General features: G+C 34.3%; 1 protein-coding gene across 4 annotated transcripts in view; it reads left to right on the top strand.

Moving 5' to 3' along the window:
* ARB2A (ARB2 cotranscriptional regulator A) overlaps positions 1 to 26,679 on the top strand; it is a 306,630-nt gene that overhangs the window by 70,221 nt on the left and 209,730 nt on the right. The gene's annotated exons all lie outside the window — the stretch shown is intronic.

Here is a 26,679-nt window from a genome sequence, read left to right as displayed (position 1 = left end):
GCTACTTTTGTTTCTAATTCTTAGGTTCTGTCAAACAGTCAAACTGCAAAATATGGGTTTCTTTTACATGTAAGTAAAGTTTATCTTCAGAATAAAAGTAAAGCAGCATCTTGTATAATACAAGAATATAAAGTTTATTTTTGTAACTAAAACTTGGAGGGAATTCTTTAATACACTGATAATTACAACTGTCAAAGGTAATAACATTCCCTGCTTTGTTAACTCTGAAATGTTGATATAATTAACCCTTGAACAATGCAAGCGTTAGGGCCACTGACACCCCTGTCCACCACGTGTGAAGTCGAAAAGCCGTATATAACTTTTGCCTTGCTCAAAACTTAACTATTAGTAGTCTGCTGTTGACAAGAACCTTACCTATAATATAAACAGTTGCATAACACATATTTTTTATATTATATGTTTTATATACTGAATTCTTAGAATACAGTAAGCTACAGGAAAGAAAATATTAAGAAAATCTTAGAAAGAGGAAGTACTTCACAGTACTGTATGTATTTATTGAAAAAAAATCCATGTATAAGTGGACCCCCCCCCCCCCCCAGTTCAAACACATGTTGTTCAAGGGTCAACTGTATTTAGGGCCCAGACCAACTCTTAAAGAATATTTTTGTTAATAGATTTTGAGGCACTTAAAATGCTGCAGGTAGAATTTCTTCGGTTAATTGTATATATCTTTCAGTCTTCATGTATATGTAAAGAACACAACGGCATTACTACTTTTGATTGATTGCAAACTTGAGTAGTATGTTTTTTAGTATAATTTAACTAAAATATAGTGAGGTTTAGATTGAAGTAATTCACATAAACTATTATATTATTTAAACTGTTTTATACTTCAGGACCTGAATGATGAATGAACTTTCTGACATAGTAGTTTGTGATTAGAACAGATCCTTCGATGTATTTTAACATTATATGTGAAATGTGATCACAATTCAGTGATAATTTGAAAATATAATTTAGTAAAGAGAATCAGATGTTTGTACGTTTGAAGGCTAGGTGAAATACTTTATGTAATTATATTGTCCCTGCTACTGTATCAACTGAGCCCTTCCCATTCTAGAATTTTTTTTATTGTTGTATAAGAGTTTTTTTGAGGTGAAAGGAGTATATGGGAATCCATACCAAATATCTTTGTATTGACTGACTGTTAATACTTCAAACATGAGGGAGCAAGTTGGTCAGTAACAATTAGAATAATCAGTCATCCTGTTCTTATAAGTAGGAATAGTGTTTTGGGGATAGCAACATTTCACTGCCTTGACATGTCTTCTGCTTTTCTCAATCATAGCTTACAGTCTTTCAAAAGTTTATCGACATCTGTATCCACTAGTCTTTCGTCTCCCACTTACTTAGTCCAGATGAATGAATACCACTCTCATTTTTTAAACTGATTTTTTACAGTGATTTGTGGAGGGAATAGTGGTAATCTAAAGTATAGCATTTTAAGTACATGCTTTTTATCTGTTTGTTCGAATGACAGTCACTTTACAACTCATATATTTTTAAAACAAATTAACGCTAATTTTCTATATTACAGCATGCTCTGTAAAACTCAGGAGGCATCCTTATGTGGCAGTATTCATCACACTAGAATATTTTGAGATTTTGTTTTAGATATCATTATGATTGTAAGGAGACTAAATTAAAGAATATATAATAAACTGTTGCTTAACTGATATGAATTGCATACTTCAAAAGTTGGTTTAGAGCTTTTTAGTTTTTAAATCACTTGCTTCCCTTTTAATAAGCTGTAGCTTTAACTTTTCTATTCTGGCTATTGACCTTTTGATTCCTCTTTTTTTAAAACATATTTTTATTGACTTTTAGAGGGAAAGGGAGAGAAAAATAGAAACATCGATGAGAGAGAAACGTCAACATCGATCGGCTGCCTTCTGCACGCCCCCTACTGGGGATCGAGCCTGCAACCCCAGGCATGTGCCCTGATGGGTATTGAACCAGTGACCTCTTGGTGCATGGGTCCATGCTCAACCACTTAGCCACACCAGCTGGGCTGATTCCTCTTTTCTTAATTCATTTTGGGTTTTTCCTTCTTTTTTGGCTGGCACATTTGTAAAACTGATTGATTACAGTATTAGGATTTTTTTCATAAATGTACATGGAGCCATTACAGATGTTTATCTAAAATAGGGTGTGATTCCCCCCCCCCAATAATTTAAGTAATACATTTTTTGTAACATTTTTTTAACTATTACCTTGAATTTATGGTCTTCCAACCAAGTACTGCAAGCTCTTGCTACTTCAGCCTAAGTATTTGACAAAATTGGTGAGCAGAAGATGTAATAGGACTCTTTCTAGTGGGTTATTGATGGTTAGCAGGTAGTAACAAGAAGTACCATATCAATTTAGAGCATAGCTTTTGTTTTTAACAATAGCAGTGCCATCTGATAGCTTATGAGAAATTATTTACCATTTATATAGTGCAAGCAGCATATAATTTGGCAGGGGATACATGTTTAAGGTCTCAGAGGACTCAAAAACATGAAAATTTCTTGGAGCTTTTAAATATACTTTTGTTCAATTGACTTAAAGGCATTGATGCTTTTTTATAGTCGTTAAAAGTATTTGTGGAATTAAAAAAATGCTTATCAATACAAGGTGCCATTTTTCAAAATATAAGATTGGCATGTAAACTGGTAATAAAGTGCATGACATACTAAGTTTAGATATTTGTGGGAATGTAAATTGGAGCAGTGTTTTTAGATGGAAATTTTGTTATATCTTCCGAAATTAAATGTGCATACCCTTGACCCTAAATCCCATTTGAAGGACTTTATGCTAGAGTAGTTCACAAAGTATACGTATGAGGTGCTCATCACAGCAGTTTGTAATACCACAAATACTTCTAGCACCTCAGTATCCTCCATTAGGGAATATTTGATTAAATTATGGTATGTACATATTATGGAAGACTAGTTATTAAGAAGAACAAATTATATGCTTATGTATGCATTCATATGTAATGTCTAAGAATTACCATATAAAAACACAAGGATGAGGTCATTTGTTAAAAATCATACTTAAACTTGCATACACATGCAACTACATGGATATACACTGATGTTCTTAGAAGTTTATGCAAGAAACCATGAGAGTTTTTTTTCTTTTACTTTTCATTTTCAATTTTTCTATTCAATATTTTTGTTCCTTTTTTACTTTGAGCAGTTATTACTTTCATAATTTTAATTTAAAAATTAAGAAAATATTTCTGAAATATATTACAGTAATATTCATTTAACTGTTTCTAAAAGGATTTAAATGTTTTATTATAAAACTTCAAACAACTCTTTAAATAATTATTGCTTTTCTCATTATAGACTGGCAGAATTTAGACTACTAAAATTTACATTTCAAACTTTTTAAAAATAAATGCTAATTTTTTTCCTGTTTGAAATATGGACTACTAAACTATAGTTTGAAACCAAGAGCACTAATTCCAAATGTTAAAAGTAAACTTTGAAAGAAATTGTAAATTAATCAAAGAAAATATAAGTTGTTACATTATAGACTTCCTAAGAGATTGTTCAAGTCAAGAATTCCAGAAAAGGTTAAAAGCTTAGCACATTACGGAACTGACAAGGTGTATGATGCCACACCAGCCCCCATGCCAGCAAAAGAAAACAATGAAATGACAGCTCTAGTGTTTGGAGAGAGGTTGTTAACGACAGCTTATTCCTTTATGATTTCAACTCTTGACAGAAGACAGGTCTGCTGGTTGCATCAATGGCAGATATATCATTACCTTCTGGCCCTGTCATGACTGAATTGGGGGGGAAAACTGTGCTCAGTTTTGAAAATCCAATTACTTTCTGGAATTTTGGTCACTGTTTCTGAGATACATAGGATTAAGCCATTCTGTGATAGCTCTTTGCATCTAGATTGCTCTCTAAAACTGAACTAATTAACTAATTAAGCATATGCTTTTTATAGTCCAAAGGAGAACAAGGTATAAAAGCATAGAGCACCTTGATATCCTGATGTAATCCCAAGGAAAATATTACCAGGCCTCTTATGTTTAGTATTTATTCCTGTACCTGTGTTTATACCTAATTTCAAATAATTTAAAGTAGACGTGGGCCTTTTCACTAAGTGCAAGGGAAAAAATACTAGATTTTAAAACAATTAGGTACCATTTTTACATGAGAAAATATTTGTTATAGTTATTCAATTATAATTTAGTCTTTCTATTTCTCAATTACATGCATATTTGACTTCTTTTTTTCTTTTTTTGCCTACCTAAGAAATGACTCGAGACTTAGAAAGAAAGGGTGTGGGTTTTGAAAGTATGTCAAAAGCCCTGGGGTTTGTGTATGATCAGAATTTCAATGCAGGTTGAGATGAATTCAAATGCATAGAAGGCAAACATAAAAATCTTGTTTAATTTCTGTCATGTTGTTCTTTTTTGAATCACTCTGATGTGTTTTTCGAATCTGCTTTATTCTTGATCTTTGTGCTGTTATATCCACGATCTGTATTTCCCCTCTTTTTACTTCGTTTTAGCTGCTGATCCCTTTTCTGTGGTCCTTCCTTTAATATCAGCTGAAGCAGTTTGAATTGCTGAATCAAAGCTGTTTAGGGAGTGAGAGAGTGTAAGATTGTGCAGGGTGAGATTCTCTGGGTAGAAGGTAACACCTCCTGCAGTTATAATCAATGCTCTGGACACTTTCAAAGATTGGAGAAGCCATGACTTGCTCCAGGGTTAAACTTTTAAAATAACTTCCCTAGAGGAAAATGTCATCAATAAAATGGAATAATTAGTTGACAGTTCTTGAATAGCCTCGGTTTAACAAGAAAAGATTAAAGATAGGTCAGCTTTGCATTTTTCACTGTACTTTTAAATTTCTTTCGGTTTTTAGCCTTTATACTTTTGTTTATTGTGAACATACTTTTAAAAAATTAATTACTTCCAAAATTTATCAGTTTATCCCCTTGAGTTACTTTAATTTGAGGAGAAATAAATGGAAAGAGTTTCATCCTTTACTTGTAGGAAATAGTGTAAACTTTTACTTGAAATCATGGAGACAGTAAATTAGGAACAATAAGCAATTTGCTTAAGAAAGTGCAGTTTGCATGTTAGTTTAAGTCACCGAGCTTTAGATTAAATGTATGATATTTACATAATCACTAAAATAAGATATATACATTTTTAAAGACAATAATGTTAAGTGCATTTTAAGGGTAAATAATTATTAGTTTCCAGGGGAGTTGTCCAGTAGCATTTCATGCTTCTGTTGTTATTCGGTGATGATTTTATTCAACTAGTTACATGATGTAAATAAAAGGTATATTTTAAAATATTAATTTCTTGATAAATTGCCTGTTTCTATATATGATATTAGAAATTCTAACTAATGCCTAATTATGAGTTAAAGATTTAATCTGAAAATGACACATCTATTACTTATTTTATATTTGCAATATAATGTTCTTAAATTAAGACTGAATTTCAGCAGTGATTCTGCATAGTAACAGGCCTGTATTTGTTTTTCCTGGACATAAAACAAATCACTACTAAAAATGTGTAGGGAGGTGTTTTAAGAATTAAGTGGAATACCTTGACATACTTTGATATTTAGAATCATGTCCTTTTATTTTAAAATAAATAAATTTTAAACTTTTATTAGTTTACTTCAAATGTAAGCTTAATCAGTATCCCTATACTGTGAGGTGTGCATTCAGATGTCAGCAAGTGTAAGAACCATGTTGTCGCTTTGTGTTTATAATCCTTATTGAAAAGGAGAAGGTACCTTGTGTATGAAATAGATACAGTACAGGGATGAGTATGTCTTATGAAGCTTGAAGTAGTATTAAAAAATAAAAAGGACAAGTACTGTTGTGTTAGTAAAAAGAACACAGTAGTATTGTGTTAGGTATACATAATGCAATTTTTAAAAACCTGATATCATTTTAGGGACATCCACATTTGATTTTATAAGATCATAAGATTTAAGCCAATTTTGGTTAGGAATGCCATATAGAAATGTATTAAATGGGCATAGCAAACTATTATATTTTTCCTAGAGTTTAAATATAATGAACATTCATGCGATAATTTAAATTCTGAATGAAAGTAAGTTATTTCACAATTTATTATTTTATAAATCAATACTACAGAATGAAATATTCTCTTAACGTCAATGGAGAAAATTAAATTTGGAAGAAGCTCTCCTTTGGCCTTTTATTTCTGCAATAGCACAGTGATAGTGATAAATAATACAAGTGTGTCTCCAAATCTCCAAAGAAAACTTATTTTAAAAATTAGAGAAAATATGTGAGCAATTAGACCTTGCCTTTCCTTTTGGTAAAGAAGACCATTGCTTTTTAAATAATTTTTACAGTATTTTAGTATTTAACAGTGTTACTGAAGCTTTTAGAAGAATTTTGTTAAGTTGTTATCTTTATGCCTTCTTAAAAACAATCCTATTAAATTCTTATCTTTATGGTTACTTATAGAGGTTAGAAACAGAATTAAGATAATGAAAATTATATGTATTTCTGTTATAGTGCAGCTTGAACATAGGATGTTAAATTATAACATAGGATGTCATATTAATAAGGATCAATTTCTTTCTTTATTATTAAAAAATCGGTGTGTTTTGAAACATTTGTATTACATATGCAAGCACACTTATAAATTTCTGTGTACGTTAAAATTTCTAATTGCTAACCCAGTTGTGTTGATTTTTTTTTTAACCATTATTTGAAAGACTTGTCAATTCTATCGGGAAATGAGTACTTGCTTATTCATATCATGAGCTGCATATTTGAATAAAATTATCTTTCTTACAATGAATTGATCTTGAAAATATTTGAGAGAACATTTATCCAGAGAAACACATGCCAAGAATCATTTTAAACTTTCTTAAAATGTTCTTCGTTTGCATTTTCTGATAGTAAGACAATGTCTTGTCTTTGAGCTTTTCATGCACATTTACTTAGTATCGCAGTGGTTTGAAAATGTATTGCCCTCTTGAACAGTGTGTGTTGTTTGTGATCAGAAATTTAAAGAAGTTAGATCCTTCTGTCAGAAAACTGTCTTTTTCCCAGAAATTAACAAATTAGAGCATGAAAGCCAGTAAGGAGAGGTATGTAGTAGGTCATTTGCTGCTACAGGCATTTTCTCTCCCTCCACGATGTATTTGTTTAGTTTCTCTCACTTTCTGCCTGTGGCACCGCATGGTGAAATTCAGACATGCTCTTCCCCTCCAAGGAATCTCAGGGGTGGAGGATAACTTATACAAAATTAATAAATGGTGTTGCTTTTTCATTATCACCCATCCAAGGCAATTTGCAGTGTTCACTTTAGAGAAAAAAAAATGAGTTGTGTAGGAAGCATTTACAACAATGCATTAACAAGTGTAAAGCCATGAGTCAGTTTTAAAAATGAAATGTATATTGAGATAGATAATACTGTAAACAATTAAGAATATTGACTCAATACTTTTTTTGAAATATATTATTTGTATTGATTTGAGAGAGAGAGGAAGGGAGGGAAATAGAGAGGAAAACATTGATATGAGAGAGAAACTGTTCTGTTGCCTACCCTGTGTGTCCTGACTGGGGCCCAAACCCATAACCCAGGTATGTGCCCTGACCAGGAATTGAACTTGTAACCTTTCCATGTGCAGGATGACAGTCGACTGAGCCACACTGGCCGGGAGACCCAATAATTTCTTAAGGTGCCTCCTTTTATTATTTTGGTACAGTAAAATCATAAAATTTAATCTTGCAAATGAAAAACTAGTACAGTGTTTTTGTATTTTATGATGACTAAATTAAATGAATTAGTTCATTTAGCTAGAGAGGAGGTTTAGCTGTTAGAGAATGCCAATTAGAAATTTTATTTTTACTCTGCAAGTGAATTGTTTTGCTTAAGCATTTTGTTGTAACATACTACGAAAACAATTTTATAGGAGAGAGAATGGTGTTAACCTATTATATGTGTTCTTTGTGCTGCTTGAGATACCATGTATAAATACCATAGCAGTGGGATTTAAGATTGCTTTTGAAAAGGAATTTTATATATATATATATATAAATTGTTTATATATATAATCTTAATTCCTTTTTTTTCCTGTTTAATCCCTGGGGATACATTTGAATTGTTTTATGACAATTTTAAGATTAAGAATTTTTTCAAAGAAGCATTTAGAAGAAAGCCCCTTTGTAGTCTCATTGAGCTTCTACAACTCAATTTGGTACTTTTTTCCTGTACAAGAATGATACAGTTAAGCCTCTTAAATACTATAGTTTAGGAAATAGCCTATTATTTTGTTTAGGATATATGCACCACACTGCACCTTGTTAACAACTTGAATTGTAATAGTAATTTTATTTTGACAAATTTTATGGGTGTGCTTCTGTTTCCACTAAACTGTGAGCTCATTGAGGGCAGGGATCATCCATTTTCACCAATGTCTAGCAGTACAGTGTAGTGGATAAGAACATAGGCTTTGGGGTTAATATTCCTAGTTACCAGTTTTAGCTTTCCTAAAACATTCTCCTTTTAAGCATTTCTAGTCACTAGTTTTAGTGACTTAATAGTTGTGTTATATGGTCAAGTGTTTTGACTGTTGAGTCTTGTTTTCTTTAATCCATAAAATGATCATAATAATAATATAAACTCAGAGGATTATCCTGAAATTAAGTGACTAAATGTATGAAAAGCACTTACTACTGTGTATGAAGCTGTTTTTTAAAAGTTTTTATGGATGGAGGGACGAATGAATTTTTATTAGCAAAAGAGAGAAATATAATGGCTTATTGGCAAGCACTATTCTTTTTGTTAAATCTATTAAAAGATAAAAGTGTGTCATTTCACTTCCTCTGTTCCTAAATAGGAACATGATGTATACAAGTTCTTATTATAACAGCTGTCACATAATGAGTACTTAATGAATGCTAATAGTGAGGAAGGTAGAGGTGGTAATTATTTAGTGTATTGTTTTGGCTTTGGTTTATGTACTTCCTTTTCCTCTACACATCCTGTCACTCTGCATCTATAACATATTTCTATATTTCTATAACAGTAAGACTGGGCTTCTTCTGTGCATCTAGTAGCATTGGCATTGATTTTTCTGGATCCATATTATCAACTATTCTAAAGACCCAAAGGACATTAGATTAAGTTGGTTTTGGCACTGCATGGAAGGTGTACACAGGCTTTTGTCAGCTTCCAGGGATAACTGCACCTAGAAAGTAGAAACATAAGCTTTCAGAAAGTGATTTTTTTTTAACTCAGAGTTGTTAATGGCAAGAATTTTATTCTAACCTTCTTACTCCATGAAATCCACCCTTCTATCCATCCATCAATCTTCCAATTCATCTATAGATCCATCAGGTATTCATTGAGGGCCCAGCACTGTTCTAAGCTTGGGGAGGGACAGTAATGAAGAAAACATAGTGCCTGCCCTCAAGACATTCCAGTTTAATGGGGGAGACAGGCAAACCCAGTATGGTCTGATAGGTACTCAAAACTGTAAGCACAGGGTCCAGTATTGAAGGTGGTTCTTAATGCCATCTCTGTAAAAATGCTTCCCAACAGGAGTTGCATTTACATAAAATCCTCAAGTATGAGGAGGCACTTGGAGGTGGGAGAGGTATCCTGAATGAGGGATTCCTTGAATAAAGCTTGAACATAGAGTTTGATGTGAAAGGGAAAGTATAAGACTGAGGCTACAGAAATCATCAGGGCCTGGTGTGTCCTCTTAATATATTTGTAAATTCTCGTAAGGGTTACGGAACAGCATTGAATGGTTTCTAAATAGGGAAATAAAGTGGTCAAATTTGTGTTTTAGAAAGCTACTTCTGGCACAAGCCTGACGAGTGGATCTGAGCAAAAATGGTAGACTGGAGTGAGAATCCAGTGGGCTACAAGAGACAGAATAATGATTGATTATATGTGGGACGTGAAAGATGAAAGAATCAAATATGACACTTCAGTTCCTGACTTCTATTCTAGGGGAGATGGTGCTATCTTTAACCAAGTCGGGGAGTGCTGAAGAGGAGCGATCTTTTAACATTGAGGGAGTTGAGAAACTAATTTTAAACATGTTGTTTTCAGGGGCATGTGCCACCATACTCCTCCCAAGCCGTTTGTTTGACAGAATGCCTGTGACACCACTTTTTGACTTTTCATCATATTTCTCCATTGCAGTAATATTTCCGTTTCATCATATTTCTCCATCTGCTGGGTCATGCAGATGCTTTGAGGAGTTAATTTAGTGATGAAGCTAAGTGCCTTATTATAAAATTACAGTAAAAAGCATAACTAATTGTAACATTAACAGTATCTCAATATCATGCAGATTAGTTTATACTGTGACTTAATGTGCTATTGCTTTTGTATTTTCTTTCTCTCAACGTATTTGTTGAAAGGCTACTAAGTTAGGAGCTCATCAGATAATTGTGGAAAAAGTTGTGACTGGCAGTGGACATGGTCTTATAAAACGTACACCAAGACTGAAAAATACATTGTGTTTAGTTGGATGAAATCTCTCTACCATCATTTTATAATGATTCAGAAAGAGATAAAATATATATATTTTTAAAATATGTCTTTATTGATTTCAGAGAGAGGAAGGGAGAGGGAGAGAGAGAGAGAGAGAGAAACATCAGTGATGAGTCATTGATTGGCTCACTGCATGTCCCCGACCAGGGATGGAGCCTACAACCATGGCATGTGCCCCGACTGGGAATTGAACCGTGATCTCCGGATCATAGGGCATGCTCAACCACTGAGCCACGCTGGCTGGGCAATATGGTCACCTTTAACGTTTAAAATATTCTACAATATTGTTCATGCTCTTCTCTCCCAAAGTAATGACTGACTGCTACATTTAACTTTTGAAACTTGCATCATAGTGAAGATAGATATATATAGAGTGATAGATGATAGATAGATAGATAGATAGATAGATAGATAGATAGATAGATAGATAGATAAAGTTATCTTCTTATTTCTTTAACAAAGGTGGTATACTGGATGGTCTAAATGGATTTTCCTAGGTCTTAAATTGATTCTGTATTTATATTTTTATAATAATTTTTTTTCTGACACATGCCCCACTATAAGAAATCAAAACATAGAAAAAATTTGGCTTAATTTCTCAAAAATATTTAATCTAATTCTTTCTATTTTCCTTCTGTTAAACTTCTCTAATTTTAAAAAATACTGTTTTGCAAAAGATTTATTATAGGAATCTTGTCAATATTGAATTATTTGTATTAATTAATGTACTACTCATTAAGAGCTCATTTACTGCTGGGGGAATGGAGAGAGGAGATTGCTATACTGAAGTGCAGTTACTAATTGAAAAAGCAGAACTAACGAAGCACCTGGCCCGTAAATATATCCAGCAGTTTTTCTTTCAATATGTATGTCCTAATTCAAAAATTTTAGGCAAATAAGCAGGCTCTCCCATGTCTAGATATGTATAGGAAATGCAGTATAGGAGGTAACTTTGAATGCAAAGAGCTGGTACAGAGTAGACAACATTTATTAAGTAAAATAAAGGTCCTCTGGTTACACAGAAATTAAAAGGCATAGCTGGATGTGTGGGTGGTCACCCCTGTGGGTCTGGGAGAAAAGGAGGGTTGTGAAAAGGAGTTGGTGAACTGTGAAGCGGGCTGAGGAGCAGGCCTCAGGAAATAACCTGTTTGTGAGAAGGAGTACATACATTCCTGCTAGGATAAGAAACACCTTATTTGCTGTCTCTCATTATATTTGAATTTTTAAAGTTATTTACGAAGAGCAGCTCTTAGGTCTTTCGCTTCCTCTGCCATCCCTTCTGACATACCCCTGTTGCTTCTTCCAAAGTTGTCTGAGAATAATTGTAATTCAGCCTTGGCTTAGGCCCTGCTTCTCTTACTAACTTGCTCTTTACCTTAGAAGAAGGTTGTTTAGCCTGATTAAGCACCCTTTTCTTCTTTTGTGGAATAAATAAGGCACACTTAGTTAGATGCCTTTGTTGCATTGATCGTTTTCAAGTATGTAAAAGCCGGCTTTTATATTTATAGGCCTCCAATTGAATAATGGGTATGGAAATCTTTCTTACATGCTGTTATAAAAACAAAAAGAATTGTTATAAAAAATTAGGGAAAGCTTGACCTAAACCCCTTATTCATTGAGTGACAGGTATTTGTCAAAGATGCTTTGATACTAGCGGCTTTGGTAGGAAAGTTATCCATTTGTTAGTATTAGTGAAGGTACTTTCTTAGTTTAATATTTTATTGTATATGTATTATTAACATTAGTAAAAGTAAATACTTTGTTTAGTATCTTACTGCATATGATTCTTTGGAAGGCATTGTTGATTTTGTCTTTGGGCAATGCAGGTTAACTCAGATAAAATAAAAAGTGCTTTTCTTTCCTGAGAACTCCATTCAGACACTAGCAGAATGAAGAAAACACAAACTGAAAAATGGAACAATTTGTTGATAATTTTCATAAGGGTACATATCCTTGAAGTAATTCAAGATTTGCTGTCATAAGTTATTTAGAGAATGAGACTTGATTTTTGAAAATGAGATGAATTTATTTTTAGCCTAGTCTTTATAGAAATTCTCAACCTTGATTTTAGTTTCTGCGCCTTTGCTCATCTAGAAAATTATATCTTACCGTGTTCATACTAGTATCTCATGCTTCAAGTCATAAGTGGTAAAAGATAACACCAGGCGCTAAAAACTACTCATACTAAAATAATAAATTTAAGGACTACTTACATATGAAAATAATTTAAAGAAATCCTAATAGGCAGAGAATAGAAGGACTCATAATTATATGGACAATTACTAACTTACTTTTACTACCAATTTAAATTCAATGTGCCTTATATTAAATCTTTATAATGTTTTTATAAATTGAGTTGCTAAAACTATTCCTGAATTGATATTTTGGGATTAAGAACAAACAAACAAAACAGTTGGTGATCATTTGTTCTATATAGTTTTGACCAAAACATAGTCAATACTAGGTAATTTAATTTTTTCTCTCCCCAAAATTACATTCCTCTTTTGAAGTTGTTGAAAACAGAATTATGGTTATGAAGGTGATTAAAAGAAAGAATACAATTATGGTCCAAAGTGCTCATCTTTCTTGTATAACATGCAATAATAGTGATCATATTTTATCACTGAGCTATGGTCAGACTCTACAAGTACACGTTTTTGATTCCTGCCAGTAAGATTAATTTATTGTCATTTATAAATCTGTTTTTACTACTGAGAAATAATTATTAATAACTACATTCAGATGTTTTCTGAGAATAAAATGTATTTGTTGGTGATAGGACAGGTTTTTTTCTTGCATTATACTTACCTCTTATCTGAGCTTGCAGCTCACTTTCGATTTCAAAAGAGACAGTGTAAAGCTAATTTCATTAAAAATTTTATAAAAACTTTACAAGGTTTTTATTTGCTTTCATAATCTCTCATCTTGTATTCTAGCAATCACGAATTTTTAATGGGGATGTTTTTCTTAAGACAGGAAATAGCAATTTAGAAATATTAATAAAGAGAAAATTTTAATTAAGAAGATTTAAAATGTTTGGGTTTTGTTTATTTTTTTAATATTTTTTTTTATTGATTTCAGAGAGAGCAAGGGAGAGTGAGAGATAGAAACATCAGTGATGAGAGAAAGTCATTGATCAGCTGCCTCCTGCAAGCCCCCTGCGGGGAATCAAGCCCGAAAACTGGCCATGTGCCCTGACCGGGAATCGAATCTCGATCTCCTGTATCGTAGGTCATTGCTCAACTGCTGAGCCACACCTGGCTGGGCTGTTTGGGGGTTTTAAAAAATAAAAAAAAAATGATTTTTCAACTTGCCTTCATATTGTTAGAACAATAATTTTAATTTGCCTTTCAGTTTAACTATTACTATTTTTAGACATATCCAAGCATGGTAAATATACTGAAATAAAATCAGCTCATTTATTATTGCTCAAGAGAAGTACCGATTTATTTTAAGGAATTATAAATAAATATTTTTATTTAAATAGCGTTGTATTTCAAATGACAATATAATGGAATAGCCATTGATTTTCCTATTTACCTGTTTGCCACCATTTTCTCCTTCATTTTTTTCTTTTTCTGCCATATTAACCTAAAGACAGTGGGCTATTAGAAAAAAGTTATATAACTTTAAAATGTTTTAAATAATTTTTAATTCAGATTCTATTTTCCTTGGTCTTTTACATAACAGCAAAATGCATTTCTGTCTCTTATGAGAAGTAAAATATTGTGACCTTTGATTAATTGTTTAGATAACATTGATGCTTTCTAGTCCTTATATAGATTCCTTGGACATGATTAACAATAGAACATATGCACATTGAGTTGTTTATACAGTACAACAACGAGGTTCACCTAGAACAATTCAGTTTCGCTGCTTTTTCTTTTTTCTCAGGTAAGAATACATATTTAATCGGCAATTGGTTGGATTTAAGCAGGGTTTCTCAGCTATTGGTTGGCATTTTGGGTCAGATAATTCTTTGTTATGCAGGTTCTCCTGTGCATTGTGGGATGTTCAGCAGCATGCCTAGTCTCTACCCTCTAGATTAGATGCTAATAGCACCCTGGCAGTTATAAGAACCAAAATGTTTCCAGGCATTGCCAAATGTTCCCTGGGGGGCAAAAATGCCCTGACTTGTGAACCACTGGGTTAAAGGTTAATGAAAACTAACTCTACTGTCCATATGTGTATAGTCTGAGATTTTTGGCAATCAATATTTTTTCCTTAAAAATATTTACTCTATTTTATAATGCATAAATATTTATTTTGTATACAAAATAAAAACAGGGAAGGGGCTCATTTTTAATACTAAACCAATATATTTTATAATATTTAGTAGCTATAAAAAATTGAATTACACATAATCTTACCATTTAAAGATAGTCACTGTCAATATTTTAGCATGTATCCCTTCAGTTTTTACTCTAAGCATTTCTAAGATTTTTATTTTGCAGTTAACCTTTTATCACTTATATAGCATTAATATCTTTCCATGTAATTATTTTTTACACTTCATATTTAATGACTATAACATCTCATAACAAAGATATGCATATACAAGGTGTCCCCAAAAAATGTATACACATTTTAACAGCTCACAGCTCAATTTTGAAAATGAAATATATTTTAATAAACACTGCCTTTATAATTATTCAAAGTGTGTGTATACATTTTGGGGGGACACCTTATATGTTAATATGTAATCATTTATTTCTTCAATATCTTATTATTAGAAAAGTAGATTAGTCCAAAATCACAAATTCAAACATCACCGTCTCTGAAAACAACGTCCTCTCACTTCAGCTCACTTGCTATGTAATTATTACAATTCTTTAACCTCATATATATCAGGAATTCCTTGACTCTACCATTTTCTCTCTCCCATCAACCAACTGTCCTATCTTTTTAAAAAATAAATTTAAAAAATTTTTTTACTTACATGGTGGGGTTGAAATTGGACTACATCTCTAAACAGTATTAGAGAATAACATTATTATTTGTGCTAATATTTTAGAAAGCAAAATACTACAGACGACATGAACCAATTGGAATGTTCATACAATCCTGATAGAAGTGAAAATTAACTGCTTTGAAAACTGTTTGGAAGTATCAAAGTTGAATATACATCGTACCTTGAGACCCAATAGCTTGATTTCCAAATAATGAAATATTCAATACTCATAATTTCATATAGCCAGTCGCGTCTCATTAGAATGCTTTTGTTGATTTTTGCTGAACTCTTATGGTCAGAGCCATCTTATGGTTACAATAATGGCTTCATTGCATCATTTTCATTGCTAAGACAACACTAAGACAAAAGTGAAACAACAGAGACATATGTCCAGACTTTACTTATATGTGAGTGCCTTGGATTATAATTTTCTAATACTGGAAGAACATTTCCTTAATGTTATATGCTATTCACAGTGTAACAGCTACAGACAAGACATACTTTCAAGTTTAATCTGTATAATTAACACTTTACATCACTTTATTAAGTCTACAGTATCAACAAAACAAATGAAGCTCTGACTTATACCGTTTGCCTGTTTCTATGGTGTAAATTCTAAGTACTCATGTAAAAAACCACGGTTGATTTCAGGCTGCCAATTATAAATTCTAAATGTGCTATATTTATACAGTAGACTATTATCCTGCAATAAGAATGATAAAACTTAAAACTACATGCAACATGGACAAGCCTCTCAAACTCACTGTTGAATTAAAAGAGCCAATCACAGAAAGCACAGATTGTATGATTCCTTTTACATAAAGTTCAGAAACAAGCAAAACTAATCTGTGGTGTTAGAAATCAAGATAAAGTTTATGCTTAAGGGGTGGCTTCATGGTGGAGTTTCTGGGGTGCTGGTGGAGCTCATTTAAAAAAATCTTACTGTTGGTTACATGGGTGTGTTCACTTTGTGAAAATTTATTAGGCTGTACACTTAGGACTTGTGCAATTTTCTGTATGTATATAATACTTTCATTAAAATTCACTAGAGCCCTGGCTGGGTGGCTCAGTTGGTTAGAGCGTCATCTTGTACACCAAGAGGTTGCAGGTTTGATTCCCGGTCGGGGAATTTCTAGGTTGTGGGTTCAGTCCCCCGTTAGGGTACATACGGGAGGCAAACGATCTCTCTCTCTCCTCTCTTCTCTCTCTTTTTTCTTCTCTCTAAAATCAATTAAAAATGTCCTTTGGTGAGGATTAAAAACAATAATAATAAAATTCACTAGAAAAAATATTGGCTGAATTGAAAGATGTATCTGGAAACTCGGCAATTAGTACATTTGAGGGATAACTTACATTGAGATACAATCAAAGCCTACTCTTAAGTTATCACAAAGAGTTTGTTTTTTTCTCTTTCATCAGTATTCTTCCCTTAGTTGAAATACTTGCCATTTCTTGAACTCAGCCTGTGCCCTTTTTACATCATCTCTGCCCTTGCTTTTCCTATGCCTGAAAGTGCCTTTCTAATCTCTGCCTATTGGGATTTCTTAATATTCTTCTCACATGTAAGTCATTCTCAAATTATTTGAGGTACGATTTCAGTAAGATTAGTTTTCCCCTACTGTGTATCTTTTACTATATAAGATTTGAAGATTAGTGTGAACATGGTTAGATATGCTTTTCTGGCTTCAGGAGTATTGGATGATTGAGGGTTGCTGCAGGATGAGTGAGATGTTGTTGTATAAGGTTCAAATATAACCTCCAGTTTCATATCTTATTGGTTATTTCCATTGTCTTTATTTCAGCCATTTAATACAAGTTCTCATTAAAATGCATTGACATTATCTACATATTATCTAACATATTTACAGTCACCTTTAAAGTAATTTTGAATTCCATGAAAACATGGTAGACAGGGGGAGTTTCAAATCTCCTTTCTGTTAAGAGAGTTTTAAGATACATATGCCTTATTAGTAACTTGGGGTCAGCCATGATCTAATAAAAAATTAGATTTCGTAAAAGATTAATATGTTTCTAGACCTCTGACTCTGAAACTAGTTAAAAATCCCAAGATCAATTTGAATCGAGATTGGACTGAACTGAGTGTCATTTCCCGTCTGGTCCAGAAGTACCATAACCCTGCTGATTAGTGAAGATCAAGTTGAGACTACCAGTGTCTCTAACAGTGTGATGTTTACTTGCAATACTCACCAGTCCACTTACAGACGTCGCCCAGCTGGGATGTTTATGTCTGGTTTAGAGTGTATGTCAAGTGGCTTATAACTGCTGTCTGCCTTTGTGAAGAGAATTAATTTGTACTTGTGTAGTCCTAAACTCATTTCTTTTGTATCTGATTCTATCTTAGAGTGTTTCTGACAGTTTGTATCTTAAGCACTTCATTTATGAGAGGGGCCAATTTAAGTTTTAATTTTATTTTCTCCAGTTTTATAACAGGTTTAACTTTTTACATTTGTTTAGTTTTGTTTTGTGAGTCATAAGAAAAATCAAGTTACTATGTTGCTTTAAATTTTCTTCCTAAGTTCTTTTAACAATATTTTCTAATTCCTTTGGCATGAAGAAGCCAACAATTCTACTTTCCTAAAGCAACTTGTTTTCCTTTTACACCCTGTGCTTCTGGTGTTGGCACTCTTGTTTTTACTAGTCTCTCTTGCATACAGAATTTTAGATTTTTACAGTATAAAGGTTATAGGCAAATAGCCAGCTGTCACATTGTTGAGGTCAGATACAACTACTATATATGAGATGCTCTGTTTTGGCTTCATACTACTTGCCAGATTGCTAAGCAGATGTTCTAGGCTATAATTCAGGAAACTGGGACCTCTTGAAACATTCCCTGAGAGTCGCTTTTGACATCTCTGAATCATTTATTTAAAGGTAATTAGTTCTAGTGAAAATGAAAATGCATTGATATGAAAAGAACAAAATTATTTTATAGTGTTTGGGAGTTGTAGCATGATTAGAAACCTGATTCTGAATATGTATCTAATGGTGGAAAGGTATTCATTTTAACATAGGAATGCATTACAATTAAACACTTTTCTACTTTTAAAAAATTGAAGACTGTTACAAAAGGCTATTACCTTAAAAGTCTTCCTTTTTATAGAATTTAAGGACTACCAATTGACTTTGTTTTAATTGAAGAAATTATAAGCTGCCTGTTTTTATACAGAAAACATGTAAAAACAGGCTATAATTACTATTTTTCTCTGATATATCCAAGTACATGCCTTGGTATTTTTCTCATATATCCCATCAATATTTTTTGTTGGTACTGCAAATTTTTATAATTAATACAAAGCTCTCTTATCTATATTTAGAACTTTTATAAAATATTATTGTAAATCTGTAGTTTTCTTTTCCTATGTGCCCATTATTAACATATCAGTTGCACAAAAGATAAAAGTTTAATGAACTCATGATCTAAAAGTTAGAAAAACACATTTTAAAAAATCTGTCATGATGTGTTCATTTAGATCTCTTTGACCATATTTAGATAATAAAGGAGCCACATAACTTGTGTTCGTACCCATATATTTCACTTGTAATATGCATTGTGCTTTAAAGAAAAGTGCTTTGTATATAAATAATATGAGATCTAATATCTTGTTATTGAAAAAATTCTTAGGTCACTGTATTTTCAGGAAAGTGAGAATAAACAGTAGGAATAAACATCTAAATCTCATTAATATTTGCCTATGGATTAATTTGTATGTAAAGTTAATGTGGGTCCATTAGACATTCAGGATACCATAACAAACACTTCAATCAAACTAACGAACTCTCAGTGTGAAAACAGAACTCTAAAATCACCTCTGTTCTTCCTCCTTAAACAAGTCTTTCATTTTTCCCATTTCATATTTTGGATAACTAGCATTACAATGAGACTGATGCAAAAGACCAATCTCAGCAGTTCCTCCAGAATTTTAGAAAAGTAATTAAGGCAGTTTGTTTATAAACTAACCCTGGACTCTAAGCCTAAGTGGATGTATAACCTTAACTTTCCATAACTATCAGGTCCTGCTGGGCTAGAAGTTGTATTCCAATAGGAAATCATAAAAGAATGGAGACGGTCAATTTTCGAATTGAAACCCAAGCAGAGCCACTTTATCTGCAGAAAATTTAGGGATTTTTGTAGATAAGTTCTTATTTGGATAATTGATAGTTGAATGTTAATAATCTGCCCCCTTCTTTCTTTCTCTCGCTTACATATATACACATACAATTAGCAAGTCATAATACTAAGGTATCAAATTACTGCATTTTGTCCATTCTAAGATGCCCATTTTCTTTATATTTTAACACCTCCGAAATTGGGATGCAGCTGTCTTTTCTCCACCCAAATTTTAGAACCAATGAGAGAAAGAGTCATGATAGAGATCAATGTGTCATCCTTATAACTGACAAATAATAGATTGAGGAATAGGTTTGGTCTACGAGCCAGACGGGTTGGCTGATACATCTCCCCAGAGTTTGGCAGAATTATCCGAGGGCCTCGCCGTGTGGAGATTATGGCACCGAGCAACAGAATGACGTGTGTGCTCCACGCACAGCTGGCTGCCCAGGTGCGGGAAAGCTCCTGAGTCACCAGCAGCAGCTTACCAGTCACACAGGTTCCGCCGCTGCTGGGAACGGACGCAGGGAGAGGAGCAGGCGGGAGCAGTAGCCCGCGTGGGGACCGGTGGGTGCGGTAAGTTCCTCCCTGACAGCAGAACAGCTCTGGGGCCAGGCACCCCTCCAAGGCCAAGCCCCCTGCTGTCCTTGTCCAAGTTACCCGAATTCATTAGGGATTCTTTGAAAGTACAGATTTTAAAATATGCCCTAGGGGCACATTCATTTTTGTCCTATCTCCTTTGTGTCTCTGGGCCTCTCTTTCCCTCATCTTTCTATTTTCATCTACTTTTCCTTGCTGCCAACACCTGCTGAGTTCTCTTGTTTCTTGGAGAAATAGATCCTGTTCTGGCAGACTCCAGGCTCTCTTGTTGTGAGATGAGCCTTTTCCTCTCAGTGACCGACATTCCAGTGGAGTCTCCTGCATTATTTTCTTCCTCTGCCTTTGCTTATGTTGTCCTGCTCAGATCCCTTGAGATGAGTTTGTTTTTGCCTTGACCCGTCTGTTATCTTTGCACCTTGCCTTTTACATTTATTCAGTTGTACAACTACTCCCCTGGCCTGTCACACGCCTACCTGCACCAAAAGCTTGTCAGTACTTAAAAAATCTTCATTCAAACCACGTGTTGTTAATATCCTCATTTGGTCCACGAGTATTGCCTTAGGATTGACTTCTTTCTTGAATTCGCTTTGAAGAAACATATATGCATTTTATCACATCAGCCACAGCCCATCTGGAGCGAACCATCAATCCACAGTGAATTTTTGCAGAAGAGGGTTTTGCTACATGAACCACCTAGAAAAATGCACAAGATTGAGAGCAAAAGAAAACTTTTTTATTTTCTCCAGAATGAAAGTTAAAATATGCCATATTTTCCAGTGTATAAGCCATATTAAAGTTATACTTAAGCATTGGAAATTGAGTGTCTGAGGCAAGAAAAACATTCTGTCTATTCATGGACTGCAGGCATGGCTTGGCAAATGGAGGATATTGTCAGTGCATTGCGTTCTCTATTTTTGTACTGTGATCTAAAACTTAGTAGCATAGGCTGTGCTTATTAAGAAAATTGATATCTCCACTCAGATCATTATGACACTGATTCTGTAACAGAGAAGAGGAAAGTCGTAATGCTTGGGAAATGAGAAAAGCTGGTCCTTCACAGTGAAAGCCCTTCATTAGAACATTTCTTCAAAATGTACTTTGCCTTAACTTGAGATTATTTTTCCACCAACTGCCTGGGAGATGTTTTTCTTCTTGAGTGGTAAGAGATAGGTTGAGCTTCTTTTCTAATACGTATTTCTGGAATACTTACCCATTCACTTAACATGTTGACATGTGTACGAGGCACTGTTTTAGACAATGGGGATATTGCAGTGAATAGCCCCAAATCCAAGCTCTCATGGAGCTCTTCATTCTGTTGGAGTATCATGAAAGTTAGAAGTGCAGTAAGTGTGATATAGTTTAGTAGTTAGAAAGTTGGTACTCTAAGCAGTAATACTCATATTTTTCTGTGTCGTGGCATAACAGCTCTGCGTAGTCAGACATTACACAGGACAGCTCATGGAGGGAAGAACACAGACACCACCAGCCCTCTTAGAAGTAGGCCTGGAACGGGCATGGTGCCCCTCTCATAATGCTCTGTTGGTCAAAGCAGTCAGGCCAGCCCAAATTAAGAAGTGGGGACTTTAATCTCGTGTCTCGATGGGAGGAGTATCAAAGATTTTATAGCCATCTTTGATATGCCACACATACCACTTAACTAGTTTCGCATTCTCCAAGGCCTTTAAGAAAGCTTCCTACCATCACAGTCTAGTGCATTACTATGTGTGGATGATATATTAAGGAACAAATGTCACGTAGGATTTTCTGTGATCTAATTATCAGATATTTTCTGTGATCTAATTATCTCTTAGTCATCATTCTTATACTTAATAGATATAAGTAGAATAAGATTGTAATTTATAGTGATCTACAGTTTGTCATTCTGAGGGAAATGCCTTGTAAACATTCTTTCTTTAAATGATGATACCTTGCCCGGCCGGGCGTGGCTCAGCGGTTGAGTATCCACCTAGGATCCAGGCGATCGGTGTTCGATTCCTGGTCAGGGCACACGCCCGGGTTGCGGGCTCGATCCCCAGTCGGGGGCGTGCAGGATGCAGCCAATCAATGACTCTCTCATCACTGATGCTTCTATCTCTCTCTCTCCCTCTCCTTTCCTCTCTCTGAAATCAATAAAGATATATATTTTTTAAAAATGTCGATACCTTTTGAAAACTTAAAATTCTTTCCAGTATTGCTAATGTAAGATTGATCACCTTCATCTAGTTAAACATTCAGGAGAAACATTCGGATCATTTTATACTTGACAACACCCAAGGTCTACATTCATTTTACATGAAAGCATAGAATAAACTGTATGCCTGTGTGAGGATTAAGTGATTTCTTTCAGTGAGCTAAAGTGGACTGGGAAAAAGAGGCCTACTTAGATGCCTATATGATTTAATACTTTTTCTCTTTTAAAAAGTTATTTGTGCCCTGACCAGGTGGCTCAGTTGGCAGGAGCACCATCCCATACACCTAAAAGGTTGCAGGTTCAATTCGTGGTCAGGGCACATACCTAGGTTTTGGGTTTGATCCCTGGTCAGGGTGAATACAGGAGGCAACCGATTGATGTTTCTCTCTCTCTCACCCTTTCTCTTCCCTCTCTCCTACTCTTGATCCCTCCCCCTCCCTTCCTCTCGCTAAAAGATCAATAAACATATCCTCTGGTGAGGATTTAAAAAAAATTATTTGTAAAAATGCTGAAAAACTAAACTAAAAGTAAAATATATATATACAATCCCTTGCAATTAAAAAAATAAGAAATGAAAGCTTCAGCCCCTACTCATATGCCATGCCAGAGGTAATCTTGATTAACAGTTTCCCCTTATACTGTACTTCCTTTCTGTAATGCTAATTTTTTTTTTTTTTTTTTTTGGTTGGAAGGTACAGAACAGGACACTGGTGTTATCAGTGACAAATATCAGAAATGCAGGTTATTGTTTTGGGTATACCTAGATAAGTTTAGTGGTTGATTGGCTTCATTTGAGAAAATATATATATATTTTTGAAAAGGAGATTATTTTAAGCAGTTAAGCATAAGAAAGTCGTACTCAGGTGTGAAATTGGGACCAGATTGACTGGGAATCATTAACAAAAAGGAACTAGTTAAACCATAAATATGGCTGAGGAGAGACTGCAGAAAGATGGCATCAGAGGGCTGGAGGCTGTCTTTGGGAAGTAATCATATTTTGGAGCTGCTTGAGGGAAATGAAACAGGGAACACAGATGGTAAAAGAATCACAGTTTTCTTTTGAAGCAAAAGAACAAAAGTACTCTTTACAGTGATGATACATAGTATACAGTGATCACTCTAACTTGGTGAATGAGTAAGTTAAACAAGAAAACACTGTATTGGGGGGGTGGTTATGCATGTGTGTTTTGTTTCTGTGTTGTTTTTGTAGAACACAATTACTATGGAGTACTAGATAAGCAATGGACTTAAAGTGAAATGACATGGCTTCTCATTTCTTCTTACTAGCTGTGTGAATTGTGATAAATAACTTCACCTTTCTGAGTCCATTTTCTCATTTGTAAAATTGGGATAATGCCCCTTCACAGAGTTATTCAGATGATTAAATGAGAGGATATATGCCAAACTAACGTGCTGTAGGAATCTCATGCAATGTTATTATTGGAAAAGTCAGTAGGTAGGGGTGGTTAAAATTTGGAATTGGACAAACACAAGGTCAAATGTTGGCTCTAGCTACAGTGCCCCAGAGCAGGTTACTTAACTTCTTTGAGGTGTATTAGGAAATGGAGAGGATATGAATACCTTTGTTATAATTTTGTTGTGATTAATGAAGATTAAAGAGATAGTATGGCTGCCTCACTTATAATAATATAGCTAACTTCAGACTTACATTAAGCATGTTGTTATAGCCATTCAAAATAACAGTTCAGAAATATGCATTAGCTCACTGTTTCTTTAATACTGAAGTTTGTCTAATGACATATCCTTAATATATGAAACATATTTGGGCATAGCACCAGAAAACCTCCAACAAAGTATTCTTCACAGCACATAGTCTCTTTGGTGAGTGTTCCATGTTCTCTTTTGTTAACTTTTGTATCTGCTTTTTGAATATTGGACATTTTCAACGTTTTGTTGAAGACCCTTTTTTGACCTCACATTTTCTCTCTAGGCAGTGTCTTCCACTTCATGACTTTAATTCCCTACCCCAAGCCATTCTTCTGAACTCTATACCCCTATATCCAAGTACCATCATGGCTCCTTAGAGCTCCCATTGGCTTCTTTATATTAATGTGACCCAAAGTTAACACTTTGCTCTCTTTGCTTCCTCCCATACAAACTCGCTGCCCTATGTTCTCTGTCTCTGTAAATAGCACCAACATCCTTACCACAGCGCATGTCAAAAAACCTCGGCATCTTCTCTTTCTTTATTCCCTACATGTAATCAGTCACCAAATTCTGTTACTTCTACTTCTTCAATGTATCTTGAATGATCTCCTGTCTATTTCCACTGTCACTCCGTAATCAAAGCCACCATCAGCTCTCCCACGGACTTACTACATTTGTCTTATAGTGTAACTCCACATCCAGTCTCATTCCTTTTCAGTCCGGCTCCACTTAGCAGCAAGAATGATCTTTGAACACACATATTTGATCATGTCACTTTCCATCTTAAACCCTTCTGTTGCTCTTATGTGCATTGATTACCTGATTCTCAGCTTCTTTCAAACTACTCTCCCTCTATTTCTCTATGCCTTCAGGTCTCAGTTTACATGTCAGTTTTGTGGGGAAATCTTCCCATCCTCCTTCCATTATCCCTAACTACATTAGCCCCTGATCTATGTTCTATGACACATTTCTCCTTTGAAGCAATTTTCACAGCTATCTGTCTTTCTGTTTGCTATGAGGACAGGCGCCCTGTTTGTCTTACCAGTTATCCTGGCCATTAACTCTATGCCTTGCTGTAGTCTGCATTCAGTAAACATTTCACATGAAAGAGGAAGTAGAATGAGCTTCCTGCATGCTGATCCCGAGAAGGGAAAGGATGCATTTGTAAGTCCTAATTCTTTGTTTCCAGTCATGCCACAAATGGAATAGTCCAAATGTTTATGGTTTTACCTGTCTCTAGTATTCCCATACTCCCTCCCCCATACTTTGTAAAATTTCACTTACAGCTACTTTGTTATTACCTGTATTTATCTTGCAAGACCTTTGCCACGAGTACTTTAAGTCATCAGTAAAGGAATTCCTTGAGTTAATGTTCCTTCAGGATCTGTGTGGAGTAGAGAGTTTTGAGTCCATACAAGAGACACTGTATGGAATGTTTCCTCCGGCTTGCTGTTACTGAGGTCAGGAAAGTACAGCAGTTAGGGGGCTCTGGGTATAAAGCTAGTAATTAATATTAGCCATCTGCTCAGAGCCAGCCAAAGCCAAGACTGAGACTTGAAACTGCAAACCGATGGAACAAAATACTACTTTTAATGCTAACCTAAAGTTTCCTACTTTTGCTTCACACTACACTTGAAACAGGTCATATTCTTTTTTAAAGCATAAATACTATCAGTTGAAAATACTATTTAAATTGCCTTATTAAACTTAGTAGAGCATAGATAATATAAAATATTAGTCACTGTTTTAACACATTGTAAATATACATTTTATGCTTTCTTTAAATGTGCATGTATACTTGATGATAGCAGCTTTGCTCTTTATTTGGCATAAAACCAAATGTCATAATGTATTTAAGTAGTAATTCTTAGTTTCTATATCTTAGTTATTGCCCTGATAAAATTCTTCTGGTTGATGGTTTGCTTCTGCTTGTTTTTCATGCTTGTAAACATACTATCAGTTTTTCTCATAATTCACAATGATAGAAGGAAAGTGTGTCCAATGTAATAGCATTTAATGCTCTTACTTGCAAGAGTGAATTAAATTATTCTTAATAGTATGTGTCACTGCCTACAATAAAGACTAATGAATAGTTTCTTATCTGCAAAATAGGGGTAACACCTCTACTTCAGCTTTCTTGTTTGGTATATAAAGTGCCCAGCCTTGCTCCCTGTACTTGGGAACACTGCATATATTGAGAACACTGGTAGAGCGACATGTGTATTGCAAACAGTATCAAAAATATAATCAAGCCATGGTAGAACTCTTTCTCATCACACTGGCTTTCAGATCTCCCTTCTGGGATCCTTCTAATACAGAATCCTATAAGGAACCTGCAGCCAGTGTGAAGCATCTTTCCTCATTATCATCTGCATTCTCTTAAAGTTCATACTTGGCAAACATAATATGTATGCATTAATTGAGGGTTTGGGGATGGAGTAGATAGAGAATAAAATCATAAAGATAGTTCACTTGGTCGTTGCCTATATTAGTCATTGCCTATATTAGTCGTTGCCTATATTAGTGGTTCTCAGATGTTTAGATTTCAGAGGTTCATGTTAAAATGATTCTATTATTCATTATGACCC

The sequence above is a fragment of the Miniopterus natalensis genome, chromosome 3 (assembly GCF_054644295.1).
Source record: "Miniopterus natalensis isolate mMinNat1 chromosome 3, mMinNat1.hap1, whole genome shotgun sequence".
NCBI classification, from domain to species: Eukaryota; Metazoa; Chordata; class Mammalia; order Chiroptera; family Miniopteridae; genus Miniopterus; species Miniopterus natalensis.
The sequence above is the reverse complement of the archived record's forward strand: the minus strand, read 5'-3'. Positions and strand labels throughout refer to the sequence as shown.